The sequence below is a fragment of the Somniosus microcephalus genome, chromosome 9 (genome assembly GCF_052327205.1).
Source record: "Somniosus microcephalus isolate GS21.2 chromosome 9, FLI_Smic_1.0, whole genome shotgun sequence".
NCBI lineage: Eukaryota > Metazoa > Chordata > Chondrichthyes > Squaliformes > Somniosidae > Somniosus > Somniosus microcephalus.
The window spans coordinates 130896614-130914882 of record NC_140995.1 but is presented as its reverse complement, the minus strand read 5'-3'; the positions used below and the strand labels follow the sequence as shown (position 1 = coordinate 130914882).

Genomic DNA, 18269 nt, shown 5'->3' with positions numbered 1-18269 from the left:
CTCAAAGAACTCCAATAGGTTTGTCAAACAGGATTTCCCTTTCATAAATCCATGTTGACTCTGCCCAACCTTACTATTAGTTTCTAAGTGCCCAGTTATTGCATCCTTTATAATAGATTCTAGCATTTTCCCAACTACTGATGTGAGGCTAACAGGTCTGTAGTTCCCCATTTTCTCTCTCCCTCCTTTCTTAAATAGCGGGGTTACATTTGCTATCCTCCAATCTGCAGGAACCATTCCAGAATCTATAGAATTTTGGAAGATGACAACCAATGCGTCCACTATTCCAATGGCCATCTCTTCCATGGTCATCCGGTCCTTGGGGTTTATCGACTTTTAGTCCCATTAATTTTGCTAGTACTTTTTTTTACTAATAATAATTTCTTTAAGTTCCTCATTCTCGTCACATCCTTGGTTTTCTCGTATTTCTGGGAGGTTTTTTGTGACTTCCTCCGTGAAGACAGAAACAAAGTATTTATTTAATTTCTTTTCCATTTCCTCATTCCCCATTATAAATTCTCCCATCTCTGACTGTAAAGGACCTACATTTACCTTTGCCAGTCTTTTCCTTTTCACTATAGAAGTTTTTAAAATCCGTTTTTATATTTTTTGCTAGTTTGTGCTCATATTCCATTTTCCCTTTCTTTATCAATTTCTTGGTCCCCCTTTGCTGATTTCTAAAAAGATCCCAATCCTCGGGCTGACCGCTTTTTCTAGCAACTTTATAAGCTTCCTCCTTTGACTTAATACTAGCTTTAATTTCTTTTGTTAGCCATGGTTGGATCACTTTTCCTTTTGGGTTTTTATGCCCTAGAGGAATATATGTTTGTTGCAAATTATGCATTATTTCCTTGAATGTTAGCCATTGTATGTTCACCTTCATTCCTTTTAGTGTAGTCTCCCAATCTAACATGGCCAATTTGTCCCTCATACCCTTGTAGTTTCCTCTTTAGATTGAAGATCTTAGTTTCAGATTGGACTACATCACTCTCAAACTTGATGTAAAATTCAATCATATTATGGTCACTTGTCCCTAAAGGCCCCTTTACCACAAGATTATTGATTAGCCCTTTCTCATTACACAGTACCAGATCCAGAATAGCCTGTTCCCTGGTTGGTTCCTCCACATACCGATCCAGGAAACCATCTCGCATGCATTCCAAGAATTTGTCCTCCACACCATTAGTGGTAATTTGATTTGCCCAGTCAATATGTAGATTAAAGTCCCCCATGATTACCGTATTGCCCTTGTTACATGCACTTCTAATCTCTTGATTGATACTGTGCTCTACATTATGATTACTGTTTGGTGGCCTATACACAACTACCACCAATGTTTTCCGCCCTTTGCTATTTCTTAGCTCCACCCAAACTGATTCCAGTTCTATATCACGATCTGTCAAGCCAAGATCTTTTATCTCTACTGTACCGATCTCATCCCTTATTAACAGCGCTACGCCACCTCCTTTTCCTTTTTCCCTGTCCTTCCTAAATGTTGAGTACCCTAGAACATTCAGTTCCCAACTTTGGTTACCCTGCAACCATGTCTCTGTAATGGCAATTACATCATACCCATTTACTCCTATTAGTGCCATTAATTCATCCACCTTGTTGCGAATGCTACGCGCATTTAGATAAAGTGCCTTCAACTTTGCTTGTTTAATATTTTTCTGCACTTTGACCCTCTTTACTGTTGGCCTTTGTTTCTGCTCCCTACTAGTTTTGCTGACTATTTTTCTAACTTGCACTTCCAGCTTTGTTTCTCTCCATTCTGGGCCCACACTTAGGTTCCCAGCCCCCTGTCAAACTAGTTTAAATCCTTCCCAACAGCACGAGCATTTTATGCATAAACATATCACACATATCACATTCATTCTAATAACTAATGACCCTTGTGCCTGCCATAATTGAATAGCTGTCATTGTGTGCAAGGTGTGAGATGTGGGTGTGAGTGTTGGTAGGTAGAAATTGTTGGTGGGTGAGTGCTGGGGGGTCTGGTGCTTTAAGCAGTGTGTGAAGCTTGTGGTACACCTGGTGGTATGTAGCATTTGTTGAAGCATTCAATCACTCTGACCACCTGACCGAGGTGGATCTGCCATGAGCATACCTGCTTCAGTCCTCCTGCTCCATCTACTTGACCTGCTGCTGCTTGTTGAGGCAGCTGCATTGCCAGCAATGCTGAGAATGGGGTGCTGCAGTATCAATGAACCTCCCCTTTATGTACTGGGAACAGCATGTGACGTGTGTATATATTTCTATATATATAAAGCGGCTCTTCTGTCTGTCCCGATGTCTGTCTGTCCCGATGTCTGCCTGTCTGTCCGTTCTCTATACGTTTGAAAGTTACAGAGCGTACCGACGCGCGCGTCGCCTCAAAAGAAAGCTTGCGATTCCGGACCAGTCATAGGCATATTTACGTTTCGGCCGGACAAAAATCCCGCCCGCGGTATCCCAAAAACGTTCAGCGTTCCGCTCATTAGCATCTCATTAGCGACCGTGTGACGTCGAGGTCCGCCAATCGGACGGCGGGTTCCTTCCTACAGTTGAGTGTCGAGTGACTCGACGATTGACCAATCCTACACTTCGGTGACCTGACCGGTCGACCAATCGGTGCATGTGTGGGCGGGCCTTATCCTTCTGAACCGAGGTGAGTGGCCGCCATCTTCATTTTTCACAATTTTTTCCCCCACACTTTCTGTGTGTTAGGGAACTAAGGTAAATATTTTAATGATGTGTTAGGGAATTAAATAACAATTTAATAGTGGGGGAGGAGAGCCTCGGGAAATCGCGGGGGGGGGAGAGCCTCGGGAAATCGCGGGGGGGGGAGAGCCTCGGGAAATCGCGGGGGGGGGAGAGCCTCGGGAAATTGCGGGGGGGAGAGCCTCGGGAAATCGCGGGGGGGGCGGTGGAGAGCCTCGGGAAATCGCGGGGGGGGCGCGCCTCGGGAAATCGCGGGGGGGGAGAAGAGCCTCGGGAAATCGCGGGGGGGGGGGAGAGCCTCGGGAAATCGCGGGGGGGGGGGGAGAGCCTCGGGAAATCGCGGGTGGGGGAGCCTCGGGAAATCGCGGGGGGGGGAGAGCCTCGGGAAATCACGGGGGGGGGGAGAGCCTCGGGAAATCGCGGGGGGGGGAGAGCCTCGGGAAATTGCGGGGGGGAGAGCCTCGGGAAATCGCGGGGGGGGCGGTGGAGAGCCTCGGGAAATCGCGGGTGGGGGAGCCTCGGGAAATCGCGGGGGGGGGGAGAGCCTCGGGAAATCGCGGCGGGGGGGCGAGCCTCGGGAAATCGCGGGGGGGGGCGAGCCTCGGGAAATCGCGGGGGGGGGGGCGGGAGAGCCTCGGGAAATCGCGGGGGGGGTGGGGGAGAGCCTCGGGAAATCGCGGGGGGGCGAGCCTCGGGAAATCGCGGGGGGCTCGCGCCGCCTGCACTGACCGCGCATGCGCCGCCCGCACTGACCGCGCATGCGCCGCCCGCCCGCCCACAGCGGCCGTCCATCAGCCGCGCGATACGCGGGGGACCTCAGCTCCGGACCTCAGGCGCTAGGCAGGGGGAGGGGCCGGCGAGAGAGACAGAGGGGAGCGGGGGAGTGGGGGAGGGGAGGGGTGGGGGTGGGCGAGGGAGGGAGACGGGAGGGAGAGGAGGGGAGGGAGAGGAGGGGAGGGGAGGGAGAGGAGGGGAGGGAGGGATAGGACAGGGAGAGGACATGACAGGGAGAGGGGGGACACACAGGGGCAGGGAGACCAAGCGCCCCAAAATTGCCCTCGCAACGCGGGGCTCCCCAGCTAGTATATATATGCGTGTGTAGGAACTGGGGTTCCTAGCCGAAGAATTGAGATCGACTCAGAAAATCAAAAACAATAAAATTTAATGAACAAATGAAGCTGTACAGGAAACTGTAGGATACAATGCAAATAGGTCTGGTCTGCTTGAAAGCCTCTCTGGAAACTGCTAGAAGGTTCCGAGCTCAACTGCTAGTAGGTTCCGAGCTCAACTGCTAGCAGGTTCCGAGCTCAACTGCTAGAAGGTTCCGAGCTCTACTGCTAGAAGGTTCCGAGCTCTGATGTCATGATGTCATCACGTTCTTCCCACCGTTGAGAGATCACGTGACGGACGGCGGGCCATCATCACGCGGAGTACAGGAAAGAAGCCCTAGTACAGTTAACAGATACATTAAAGGTGCAGCCCCCAGCTGTACTACATTGCTGTAAAAGGAATTATATGCAATTGTCCGTAATCCTCTGGTGGTTCCGCCACATGCGCCCCCCCAGAATTGCTTTTAACAGAGAAGGTAAGGCGAGAAGGTGATCTGACGAGGCTGTCCGACCGACTGCGATACCCCAGCAGCTGGAACGGAGCGCTAGAAGACGAACTGGCCATTGGCTGTGGTTAGGATGACGCCGCAGGCGGAGGAGAAGAAGAGGCCGGCTGTGGTCGACCCGGTGAGGCGGGCACTGGCGACTCAGTGGATGACTGTGACTGTACTGGACCGGCAGTCGACGGTGGACGACCACGACGAGGCGGCTGAGCGGTGACTACTGGTTCGCTCAGATCCAGATGCGCCGGTTTCAACCGGTCGATGGAGATCTGGTCAGGCTTACCGCCGACGTCGACTGTGAAGGACTTGTCACCTGACGAGATGACGCGGAACGGACCTGTGTAAGGCGGTTTGAGCGGGTTTTTGCGAGCATCCTGCTGAATGAACACGTATTGTGCGCTCTTAAGATCCACCGGGACATGGGAGCGCTGCAGGTCATGATGCGACGTAGGCACTGGGATGAAATTCCTAGCCGCTTCCTGGTGGCTGACGAGCTGCTGAGCTGGGGACCAGGGTTCCGTGTGAGAAGGAAGAAAATCGGCAGGCACTCTGAGTGGTTGGCCGTAAACCAGCTCTGCTGAAGAAGAATGCAGGTCGTCCTTAGGCACCGTGCGAAGACCTAGCAGCACCCAAAGGAGCCTGTCCACCCAACTAGGCCCACGGAGACTAGCACGCAGTGCGGCTTTAAGGGACCTGTGGAATCTTTCACACAGACCGTTCGCCTGTGGATGGTAGGCGGTGGTACGATGAAGCTTTGTGCCCAAACCTTGAGCTACGGCATTCCAAAGCTCAGAGGTAAATTGAGGCCCCCGGTCGGAGAAGATGTCAGCCGGTACCCCGAACCAAGCTACCCACGATGAGATGAAGGCTCTGGAGACGTCTGCTGCTGTGGTGGCAACCAAAGGAATTGCCTCTGGCCACCTGGTGGCGCGGTCTACCACGGTGAGGAGGTGAGTGTACCCGTGAGAGGAAGGGAGAGGACAAACCAGGTCCACGTGCACATGGTCGAATCGACGCTCCGGAACCGGAAAAGTGGCGACTGGGGCCTTAACATGGCATTGTATCTTGGACTTCTGGCAACTCACGCAGGTATTGGTCCAGTCACGGACGTCGAGATGCATGCCCTTCCAGATGAATTTCTTTGTCATGAGTCGTTGTGACGCTCTCATGCCAGGGTGTGACAACCCGTGGATAGTGTCGAAAATTCTCCTGCGCCATTCGACTGGAATGATTGGACGTGGGACGCCGATCGAGATGTCACACAGGAGTGTGGTCCCTGCGGCCTGGAAACTGACATCAGCCACTTGTAAGCTGGAAGGTGCGGTCCGGTATGCCTGCACTTCAGGGTCTGCCTTCTGTTCTTTTGCCAAACCAACATAGTCGACTCCCAGGTGTGCTGCGTGGAGCTGGGCGCGGGAGAGACAATCCGCCACCAGGTTGTCTTTGCCCAAGACATGTTGTATGTCGGTTGTAAATTCAGATATGTACGTAAGATGACGTTGTTGCCGCGCCGACCATGGTTCCGCTGTCTTGGCCATCGCAAAAGTAAGTGGCTTGTGGTCTACAAAAGCCGTGAATGGGCGTCCTTCCAGTAGGAAGCGAAAATGGCGGATGGCCAGAAACAATGCCAACAACTCCCTATCAAAAGTACTATACTTGCGTTTGTTCTTCCGCAATTGGCGGCTGAAGAAAGCCAGTGGTTGCCATGTGCCGTCGACCTACTGCTCCTGCACTGCCCCGATGGCATAATCAGATGCGTCGGTGGTAAGGGCAATGGTTGTGCCCGGAAGGGGATGTGCCAACATGGTCGCAGCAGCCAAAGCGTTCTTAGTGTTGAGGAAAGCCTGGTCCATCTGGGGTGTCCAATCGATCGGGTCTTTGCCCGATTTACCTCTGAGGGCCTCGTACAAAGTTTGCATCAACAATGCTGCCTTGGGGATGAACCGATGATAAAAATTGATCATTCCCTGAAATTCCTGGAGGGCCCTGATGGTCTGAGGAAGAGGGAACGAGGTGACTGCTTCCACCTTCGTGGCCAGCAGGATGGCGCCTTCTGAGGTGGTTCTGTGTCCCAGGAAATCAATGCTGTGCAACCCAAACTGGCCGGGTTGATAATAAGGCCATGTTGGCTGAGACGAGAAAAAGGATACGCAAGTGCGTAATGTGTTCTTTCGTGCTGTTACTGGCAATAAGGATATCGTCTAGGTAGACGAACATGAACGGGAGATCGCGCAACACGAAATCCATGAGACGTTGGAAGGCTTGTGCTGCATTCTTCAGCCCAAACAGCATACGAAGGAACTCAAAGAGCCCGAAAGGTGTGATGATGGCAGTTTTGGGGACATCCTGAGGATGCACGGGCACTTGATGATAGCCTCGGACGAGGTCTACTTTGGAAAAGATGGAATTCCCTGCCAGATGGGCCGAAAAATCCTGAATGTGAGGAATTGGGTACCGATCCGGTGTGGTAGCCTCATTCAGGTGTCTGTAGTCGCCGCATGGTCGCCATCCACCGCCCGGCTTACGAACAATGTGTAATGGCGAGGACCAAGGACTATTCGAATGTCAAATAATACCCAGGTGTTCCATTGTATGGAACTCCGCCTTGGCAGCCGCGAGTTTACCGGGTTCCAGCCTTCGAGCTCTCGCATAAACGGGGGATCCTGTCATGGTAATGTGGTGCGCCACGCCGTGCCTCGCGACTGAAGAAGAAAATGTGGGCCTGGTGAGCTCAGGGAACTCACTGAGAAGACGAGAGAACTCATTTGGAGATGGGACCGCACAGGCAACTGACCAAGACATCGCGGTGCTTCGGTGGCAGGGCACCGAGTGAAAAGTGGAGGTACTGATTAGCCGGCAGTGTCGGATGTCGATGAGAAACCCGTTTGCGCAGAAGAAATCTGCCCCCAGGATGGCCTGTGAGACTTTCGCTGTGATGAACTCCCAAACAAAACGTTGGCCGCCAAAACTCAACTGGACCCTATGCTTTCCGAACGTGCGAATGGCCGCCCCATTGGCTGCCTCGAGGGGGGGGACCTTGACCGCCGGATTGAAGATCTAGCTTCGACGCTGGTAGGATACTGCACTGGGAGCCAGTATCACAGAGAAAACGTCGCCCTGACAGGGAGTCTGTAATGTATAGGAGTTTCCCTGCAGACCCGACGGCCATCGCAACTCCAGCGCATCCCTTAGGCCTTATTGATCTTCTCAGAAACCGCTGGTTTGAGGTAGGTTTTTTTTTTGGTGAGAAACTGCAGAGCGGACGGCAATTTCTGGCCTTCGCGCCGAAACGAGCGTGGTATGCACACCAGCCTGCAGGAGGAGGAGTTGGATTCGCTCTTGTGGATGATGGGCGCCTCGTGGCTGCAAAAGATTGTTGTGAGATGGTGAATATTTTATCCGCTTCCGCAGCGAGTTCAGCACAATCCGTGATCGCGGAATTGGCCAAGGCCGTCTGTACTGGCACTGGTAGTTGACAGAGAAACAGCTCGCAGAACAGAAAACATTGCGATTCTGAGCCCAAAAGCGTGAGCATTTGGCTCATGAGCTCTGAGGGTTTTGAGTCCCCGAGGCCGGGCATGGAGCTAAGTCTGTGAGCGCGCTCCGACTTGGACAGACCGAAAATCTGCAGTAAACGTGCTTTTAAAGCTTCGTACTTGCCATCGTTCGGTGGACTCTCGAGGAGGCTGACGACCCGCGAGGCCGTGGCGCTGTCGAGGGCGGAGACCATGTAATAATAATGGGTCGAATCCGCTGCTACTCCCCGGATTGCAAATTGGGCTTCCGCCTGGAAAAACCACGCGGCCGGTTGTTGCTCCCAAAATTGTGGCAGTTTGAGGGTGACGGCGTTCGTGTCCATGATGTAACTTCAACGAAAATTGTTCGAAGAAATTGGGGTCATCAATGTAGGAACTGAGGTTCCTAGCCGAAGAATTGAGATCAACTCAGAAAATCAAAAACAACAAAATTTAATGAACAAACGAAGCTGTACAGGAAACTGTAGGATACAATGCAAATAGGTCTGGTCTGCTTGAAAGCCTCTCTGGAAACTGCTAGAAGGTTCCGAGCTCAACTGCTAGTAGGTTCCGAGCTCAACTGCTAGAAGGTTCCGAGCTCTACTGCTAGAAGGTTCCGAGCTCTGACATCATGATGTCATCACGTTCTTCCCGCCGTTGAGAGATCATGTGACGGACGGCATGACGTCATCACGTGGAGTACAGGAAAGAAGCCCTAGTACAGTTAACAGATACATTATAGGTGCAGCCCCCAGCTGTACTACATTGCTGTAAAAGGAATTATATACAATTGTCCGTAATCCTCTGGTGGTTCCGCCACACGTGTGTGTGTGTATATATATATATATATATGCGTGTGTGTTTATATATATGCGTGTGTGTCTATGTGTATATGTGTGTGTATATATATATGTATGTATGTGTGTCTATATGTGTATGTGTGTATATATACACATATACACACACATATACATATACATATATATATATATATATATACATATACATACAAGGATCAGTGCTTGCGCCTCAGCTATTTACAATCTATATTAATGACTTAGATGAAGGGACTGAGTGTAACGTATCCAAGTTTGCTGATGATACAAAGTTAGGTGGGAAAGCCAGTTGTGAGGAGGACGCAAAGAGGCTGCAGAGAGATATAGATAGTTTGACTGAGTGGGCAAGAACTTGGCAAATGGACTACAATGTGGGGAATTGTGAAGTTACCCACTTTGGTAGGAAAAACAAAAAAGTAGAATATTTTTTGAATGGTGAGAGACTGGGAAATGTTTGCATTCGGAGGGACCTGGTTGTCCTTGTACATGGATCACAGAAATTTAACATGCAGGTACAGCAAGCAATTAGGAAAGCAAATGGCATGTTAGCTTTTGTTACAAAGGCGTATAGAGTATAAGAGTAAAGGGGGGAATAATTCAGTTGTTTGCACCTCCCGTTAGCGCCTTAAGAGGGCGCTAATTGGGGAGCAAAGCAACTAGCGCCCGGGAGTGGCGATGTTTGCGCCACTCGCAAAATTAACTAGACATTTTGCGGCAGCGCTAAACACTACCGCCACGATCTCCTGCGCTGGCAGATCGTGACGTCAGTCGAGTGTGCAACGCCCTGTTAGCGCCCTGGACTGGATATTGAGTGGCGCCCCCTGCCTTACCGCCTGCCGCTAGCAACGACAGGTTGAGGGGAGCGTTTTGCTGTCAGAAAGGGACTGGGGGAGCGCTATTTAAAGGCGGCCGCTTCCTGCCTTTTTTTGTCGGTGACATTTTTGCACCACGCATTCTGAGAGACACACTTCTGGAGAGATTCAACGCTGTGTGAAGGAGTATTGAGTACTGAGCAGCACTTTGCAGGTTCATTTTGATTTGCCCTTCCTTGTTTCACCAGCGCTCTGAGGTAGCGCCTCACTCCTCGGCTTTGTGCCTTAAGACGGGTGTGAAGCGCCTGATTTAGCGCTCCAATCACCTCCAGGGGCGATAAAAGCCAAGTTTGCCGTCGGAGGCGATAATTAGCGCCAGGCGCTAAACTTTGCGCACGGCCGACAATGGCGCCCCAAACGGGGCGATACTGAATTTTTCCCCCAAGAAGTCTTACTACAATTATACAGGGCCACACCTAGAATACTGTGTACAGTTCTGGTCTCCTTACCTAAGGAAAGACATTCTTGCCTTAGAGGGAGTGCAGCGAAGGTTCACTAGACTGGTTCCTGGGATGAGGGGATTGCCTTGTGAGGAGAGGTTGAGTATACTAGGCCTATATTCCTTAGAGATCTAATTGAAACATACAAAATTCTTAAGGGGCTTTACAGGGTTAATGCTGGGAAAATGTTTCCCCTGGCTGGGGAATCTAGAACATGGGGTCACAGTCTCAGAATAAGGGGTAGGCCATTTTGGACTGAGATGAGAAATGTCTTCACTCAAAGGGTAGTGAATCTTTGAAATTCTCTACCCCAGAGAGCTGTGGATGCTTAGTCGTTGAGTATATTCAAGACAGAGGTCAATACATTTTTGAGAACGAAGGGAATTAAGTGATATGGGGATAGTGCGGGAAGGTGGAGTTGAGCTCGAAGATCAGCCATGGTCTTGTTGAATGGCGGAGCAGGCTTGAAGGGCCAAATGGTCAACTCCAGCTCCTTGTTCTTCTGTTACTGAAAGCTTCCCTAGATACTGTGGCTGGTGAAAATGCTCTCAGGTACAGGGATCTGAGACTCACCTATGAGAGTGATCTAAAATACCAAAGCTGCGAAGTCTATAATAAGAGTGGAAAATACCCCAAAAAATAACAATCAAATCTGTTTCAGGTTTGTAGGGCCATGTAAAATCTATTTTTATTAACCTCCCCAACCCACCAACATTATTGTGTCTCATACTTGGGACTAAAGTACTGGTCCCAACAACTTTAAAAGGCATTACCTAGATGAGATTAAAGCATTTTAGGGTTATTTTTATGGGGAAAATGATACATATCATGCAGGTATGTCTTTAAGTACTTGTTGCAGTAGGTATTCCTAAACCTAAAGTAACACAACCCCATTTAAAACAGTATCCTACTTTATCTGGAACATTTAAGGTAATTGAGAACCTACAGTCTCAGTACCATTTGTATATTTTTAACATCATTACTTATAAAATGTTTGCAGCACTGGCTCTCAAAATAAAAAAAAGTACACAATACAGGCTTTAGAACCATTTAAATGTCAATTTGTGCAAAATTGTTCTGAGAAAATGATCTGCAGAGCTTTGTAAGAAATAGCTGTTAGATTCAAAGATGGGTTTTAATTCTAGAACAGAGACTGACAACATGCAGCTGGGAACAGATAGCAGAAATGCCAGCAAGGTCGAATATCAAGCATCAAAAGACAAATAGAAGTGATAAGGGAATCGTAAAATGCAAAACATCACAGGGTGGTGGGATAATAGGCAAAAATGGAGCCGAAAAGTCATAAAATGCCCTTAAAGAAACATAACAAAACATTCCTCAAAAAGATAAGAGGGTGGCCTCATCAGCCATGCAGAAAGGGACGGTGAGGGATGCCTTCCCACTTCACAATTGGACAATAGGATGGGGGATCAAATGATTGACACCAGGTGATTACCAGCCCACCGAAATAACTATAAATATAGACGACCGAGAGAGGAAATCAGGCAGTCAGGGGCAAAGGCTTCTCCGAGGTGGCTACGGCCTAACACCTTGGTTAAGTTTAGCCTCTGAGGTGGCTGATGGCCTAACATCTCCAGCAGCTTGAGAGATGACCCAACGGAAGTGATCGCTGCAGCAGACTGCAGGAATCCACCCAATCCAAGACCACCATACTGCCTCCCCGTCCGTCCGGTCGTGTCATTCCGATTCGGGAGTCGTAGACCGCTCCTACTGTCACGGGTTGTATGTCTATTATACTCGGCTTAAACCATATGTAATATTTGATTATGCTTTAAAACTGTAGCGCTTTAATAAAACCTTACAACTTCTAAAGCCCTGTTGGGTAATCTGTGTGTGAGCCTGTGATCCTAATCTTACAACTTTGTAAGTCATTAGGTGTAAAATTACCTTAATCAACAACAAACTGATGTGTAACTTTTAATACATTTCATACATGAAATAATTTTACATTGGCTATTGAATAAACTGTCTGCTTTGCATTAATTTTAACACTTGGTCTATATATGCAGGACATGGTACACTAAAATAGAAATCATATGTGGTTTTCTCTTTTACTATCTCCAGAATTTGAAGCTGAAATTAATGAATCTTATTTAATAGAACCATCTGCTTTGTGCCCAGAGAAATTTGCTATCAATGAAACATCAATTTATCTTTTTGTTTCTGTCAGTCAGTGCCTAAAATGTTGCAAAAATAACACATTTTGTAAATAGTCTTATAACTTATTTTATGAGTTTTGCGATACAAACCAGTGCTACTAAACCAACATAAAACACGCTGCACTAGAATCATCAAAGATAAATATTGCTTCACATGGATTTGCTTTCTTTTTCAACCTTGCATGACTCCTGAGTTTTTAAATTAACGGTTGCACTCTTCCTCTGCCTCTTATACATTTAAGAATAGGCATATCCCCCAATTAATGCAAATCAGACAGAGTATTTAAAACAACATTGATATATTTTACTCATTGAAGATAATAATCACGTGCTAGAACCCACGACTTAACTCGGGTGCTTTATGGTGGGGTGGGGGGGGGAGGCTGGGTTGGAACAAACAGGGGAGCATTTAGACGCAGTGACTGAATGTATAGCCAGACATTTTTTTTGCAGCAATAGCAAGCTGGAGGAGTTAGGACAATTTTAAGAGAAGAGACTGGCTGACACCAAAAGGGAACCAGAGGGAAAGTAGAATGCAGAGCAGAGTTGGAAGGCCGTGGGATGCTAGGACGATTGGAGCTTTCAAGACTGAGATCGATAGATTTTTGGTAGGTAAGGGATATGGAACAAAGGCAGATAAATGGAGTTGAGTTACAGATTAACCACAATGTAATCGAATGGCGGAGCAAGCTCGTGGGGCTGAATGGCCTACTCTTGTTCCTATGTTGCTAAGGTGAGGTAAAGCAGGACATATGACGCCAAGCTTGGGTTTTCAAAGTCTGTAGATTGTAGGAGGAAGGGGGGCTGATGGAGAGGAGGTGTCTCACAGTTTGGAGATCCTGGGAAAGAATGGGTTTTCAACCTCTACAGGGTGGTTTGCCTCTGCACACAGGTTTCTCAGTGAAAACATGTGTGGGGCAGAGCCCCTCAGGGAATGGTTGCAAGGTTATAAGTAAAGTTTTTAGTCACCTTCAATAATGCTGCTTTTAAAATGCATCACTATTATGCCTGTAATTACTGAAACTTTTGTGAATTTTGTGAGCATTTATTAAACCTTACATTATGCATTATATATTGTTTTGTGACTAATTTTACAATAGCCTTAATATTTTTTCTTTTGGCCTAGAAATTGGGTTTTGGCGCAGCCAGGGCTTTAGCGCCGGAAGTTAGTGCCGGCGCTAAGTCCCCCTGCGCGCGCCAAAAATTCAGTAGCGCCGCGCCCAAACGGCTGCCGGCGCTACTGGAGGGTTTCAGCGCCTCCCAATGGGCGCTACCTGCCCCATTGCGGCGCTGTTCCGGCGCTGCGGCGCCCGATGCGGTGCGGCAGGCTGGGGAAGTGCAGGCCTCCTCCTTCCGTTAAGGAGGAGCTGCCTGCACCCGACCGCTGGCCGTTGACGGCTGAATAAAAATGAGCCCGGCACCTCGGAGAAGTGCCGGGCTCGCGGCCCACACGCATCTGTGCCGCGGGGGGGTCTTGGAGGAGTCCGGGGAGGGAGGTGTGGGCAGGCGGCCGCCGGGGAAGCGGCCGGCCGCCGCGCGACCTTAATGCGCCGGCGCTAACTTCAGCAAGGCACCTTTTACAGAACGTTGCTTGCGGCTGCCACGGGCGAGGCGGCCGCAACTCAATTTCGGAGTTCGGGCGGGTTACCACGGCAACCGGGACGCTGCGCACACCGATGACGTCATCGGTGCCGGCGCAGCGCTACCGGTGCAACGCCGCTTTAGGGCCCCACTCAATTTTTCAAATGGCCATAACTCTGGCGCTAGTCCCTCTAGCGCCTCAAAAGCGGCGCTAAGGCTAGTGAATTTCTAGGCCTTTGTCGATTGCTTTAAAATTTGCTGTACACTTAATTGTGATATTAACATTGCCAGCACTGATTTCTGCAGTGTGAAAATGTTTGTAACAGTTTTCAACAATTTTGTCATCCACATATTGCAGGAGAAAAAACAATTCACTACAATACAGATAAAGTGTTCTTACAGTTCAAATACAGAACTCTTTCCTTGACCTTTCATGAAGTTCTTATGATTTGGTATACGTCTATCGAAGTTTGCCTACAGTAGCAATGAAGCCAAAAGGTGAGGCAATGAATAATGTGTGTGAAAATAGGACTTGAATTTTTGACATTTGTTTATTTTTATATATAAACTTTCAAATGCAAATCAACTATTTGAAACATGAGAAAGTAAACGTTATGTGACTGACAGTTGTTTTATTGTGTTTTAAATTTTTTGTTGTTTGCTAAAGAATACCAGATGCTGTTCACATGATGCCAAACATATGGCATTTGGAAATGCTCTAGTGATCTGCAATAGATTGTTGTAATGTATAAAAAAAGAGAGCCTTTTACAGACTGCACTGACATGTTAGGTCTTGCAGCTGGATTCAATTTTGCCACTCTGATGGGCTTTTGCTTACAGCAGATTTTTGAGGGTTTTTTCAACACTAATATATATTTTTTGAAGTGGTTTACGTTATTGTAAATATCACAAAGGGATTGTATACAAGTAAATTGATAGATTGTTCTGCTGAAGTTTTTGTGTTTAACCTTTTCCAATTTGCTCGGATGATTGTTATTGAAGGAAGAAAGATAAGTCAATCCGAAAAAGTCATGTGTAACAGGTGAGCTAGAAATAAAAAAATCAATTTATAATCAAATTTCCAAACTACAAGACATTTCTAATAAAAAACAGTGTCCATCTTCCATGACTAATTTTCATCATTAATCTTCATTGTTCCTAAATATATTTATATTTAAATTCATGAGAAAGGTCACGTGTATAATAGCATATGTTTTATACTTAAAGCATTAGAAACTATTAGGAATTCCATGTTTATTCAGTAAAGCAAAAAATTAAAAGTTTCCTAAATTCTTATAACCCTATATTAAAGAAACATTTTAATCCTACATTAAAGAGACATTATTCGCCTCTTCCTTAATTTATTTTTCCCTTTTTATTTAATGATTCTTTGCATTGTATTACATTAACTATTTATGGCAAAGATTATAGTGCATAGGATTAAGGGGAATGTGGTTACATGAATAAAGAGATTATTGGAGTGCAGAAGCAAAAGGGTAAGGGTAAAAAGAAGTTTCTCAGAATGGCCTGGTAAGGCATTTGCCATATGAAAGGTTGCTACTCAAGATAAGGACTCCTGGAGTTGGAGGTAATATATTAGCATGGATAGAGGATTGGTTAATGGACAGAAAACAGAGAGTAGGGATAAACGGGTCATTTTCCGGTTGGCAGGCTGTAACTAGTGGGGTGCTGCAAGGATCAGTGCTTGGGCCTCAGCTATTTACAATCTATATTAATGACTTAGATGAAGGGATCGAGTGCAATTTATCCACCTTTGCTGACGATCCAAAGCAAATTGGAAAGCAAGCTGTGAGGAGGACACAAAGAGCCTGCAAAAGGGTATAGAGGTTAACTGAGTGGGCATTAAGGTGGCAATTGGCGTATAATGTGAGATTATTCACTTTGGTAGGAAGAATAGAAAAACAGAATATTTTTTAAATGGTGAGAAGCTATTAAATGTTGGTGTTTGGTTATGTACAGGAAACATAGAAAGCTAGCATGCAGGTACAGCAAGCAATTAGGAAGGCAAATGGCATATTGGCCTTTATTGCAAGGGTGTTGGAGTACAAAGGTAAGGAAGTCTTACTACAATCGTACAGGGCTTTGCTGAGACCACACCTGGAGTACTGTGCAGTTTTAGTCTCCTTATCTGAGAAAGGACATACATGCCTTAGAGCCGGTGCAACAAAGGTTCACTAGATTGATCCCTGGGATGAGAGGGTTGTCCTATGAGGAGAGACTGAGTAGATTGGGCCTATACTCTCTTGAAGATTTTAAAAGGTTATGATAAGGTAAATAGTGAAAGAATGTTTTCCACTGGTTGATGAGACAGTACTGAGAGGGCAAAATTTAAGGGTGGAGAGAAAAAAATCTCTTTACACAGAGGTTGGTTAAAATATACATTTGTGTGCTACACAACTGAAGCAGAGTCAATAAACTCTTTTAAAAAGGTATTAGATAATTGCTTGAAAAAAAGGGAATATTAAAAGGTATAAGGAGCGAGCAAGAGAGTGGGATTGGACTAGATGGCTTGTGGAGAAAAACACTGTTGCAGACTTAATGGGCCACATAGGCTGTTTCCACACGGTACTCTGCTGACAGTCCTGTCCTACATCAGCCCGGAGTTTGTAGTCAGCAGCGAACACATGGCACCCACCATTCATTGTGCTTACAGCTGCCCACAGACATTTTGTGGGCTTTTGCGTGACAACTTGCTGTCGTCAGACAACTGATCCAGCGCAGCACTCTCTACAGGGGATCTGGGATCTGTGTGAACAGGGCAAGCAATGACTCTTCAACCAATCAAATTAAAGAATCCTTACTGAGGTACGCAGAGTCGAAACCATGAAGTGTAAATTAGCATATTTAATTCAATATAAAATCATGTACAGAAAGCAAAGTAAAGAGAGGGAAAGAAAGGTGGGATTAAGAGCGAGAGGTAAAAGACAGAAAGAAAAAGTAAAACATTTTAATTTTAAATTTTTGAAAAATCTCCAACAATACTTAAAATCTGAAGGAATGAGACTCCACACTTGTAAAAGTTAATTTTCAGTGTCAGGGAAGTTGTTTGGTATTAATTAAGACTTATCATGACATAAAAAATTCACTTACACTTGAATGGACAAGCCCCAACTTTTTCTGGTGTGTTTAGTGGGTAAGTATGGCAACCTCACGCCCTTCATGCGTTTGCATTATAAATCTTTCAGCGAGGTATCATTGTAGTGAAGCTTCTGAATGAGCAGGGCAACTCATACAGCAACTTCCTGATTTCCATGTTTAAATGCTCATGTGCAGACGCCGGCAGTTGCTGTCTGATTTACTCTTTAATAATGGTGAGCGCTGATAGCCTCACCATTATTCCTACCGCAAAATCCAGTTCATCATGTCCTCAGAACAGCAATTCTTGTCTGTGGCTTGAAACTGTGAAACTGACCTGAAATTGGCAACAAAAAAAATTATAAAAGGAATATATAATTTCAGAAAGGTTTAATTCATGATCTGAAAACAATGTCCCTTTTTCGCTGCTCACGATGCGGTCTCCTCTACATTGGGGAGACCAAATGCAGATTGGGTGGCCGCTTTGCGGAACACCTCCGTTCAGTCCGTAAGGGTGACCCCGAGCTTCCGGTCGCCTGTCATTTTAATTCACCGCTCCATTCCCACTCGGACCTCACTGTCCTTGGCCTCTTGTATTGTTCCACAGAAGCTCAACGTAAACTCGAGGAACAGCAACTCATCTTTTGATTAGGCACTTTGCAGCCTTCCGGACTCAATATCGAGTTCAACAATTTCAGATCATAACCTCGGCCCCTATTACTTTTTTACTTATAATTTTTTCCACCCCTTTGTTTTGGGTCCTCCTTTCCCCCCCCCCCCCTTTCCTTTTGTTTCTCTCTCACCTGGCAGCTGTCTCTTACCCTGCCGTACACTTCACACCTAATCTCAGCTGCCTTTTGTCTCCATGGGCCTATTACCATCTCGTCTGGCTTCGAATACCTTTTATTGTCTCTTTTACTTCTTTTGTTCGATCCCAGTCTTGCCTTCGATCTATTTTATTTTCTTTCCAGTTTTGAAAAAGGGTTTCGACCCGAAACGTCAACTCTAATTTCTCTCCACGGATGTTGCCTGACCTGCTGAGTTTTTCCAGCATTCTCTGCTGTTATTTCCCTTTTTTCCAGTTGACCTCCTTGGCAATTGTGGGTCAGTTTCATAAATTTAGAATTCAGCCAAGCAGCATTGTCTGTGTACTCTGGCTGGTGTTTTGAGAGATTGTCAGGAAATAAATTACTAAAATGAAATCTAAGTAACATTTAAACAAAAAATTGGAAGACAATCATTACTGTAATTTGTACAATTTTTTTTAAAGAAAGATTCTTTCTGGTATAACTATAGACAACAGAAGCCAACCAACTAATGACTTCATTATAATTACAATTTTGAATCAGAAAGATCATTGTTGTACAGTTGTAGGGGAAGAATTTCTGAAGTGTGTTCAGGAGAAATTTCTTGATCAGTACATTTCTGGCCCAACAA

General features: G+C 46.6%; 1 long non-coding RNA gene across 1 annotated transcript in view; it reads left to right on the top strand.

Moving 5' to 3' along the window:
- The first annotated feature begins 2355 nt into the window (after positions 1 to 2355).
- LOC147112688 (uncharacterized) overlaps positions 2356 to 18269 on the top strand; it is a 44365-nt gene continuing 28451 nt past the window's right edge. The window contains exons 1-2 of the long non-coding RNA XR_015079448.1: positions 2356 to 2715; positions 14095 to 14234. This is a non-coding gene — a long non-coding RNA (uncharacterized LOC147112688). The remainder of the gene's footprint in view (positions 2716 to 14094; positions 14235 to 18269) is intronic.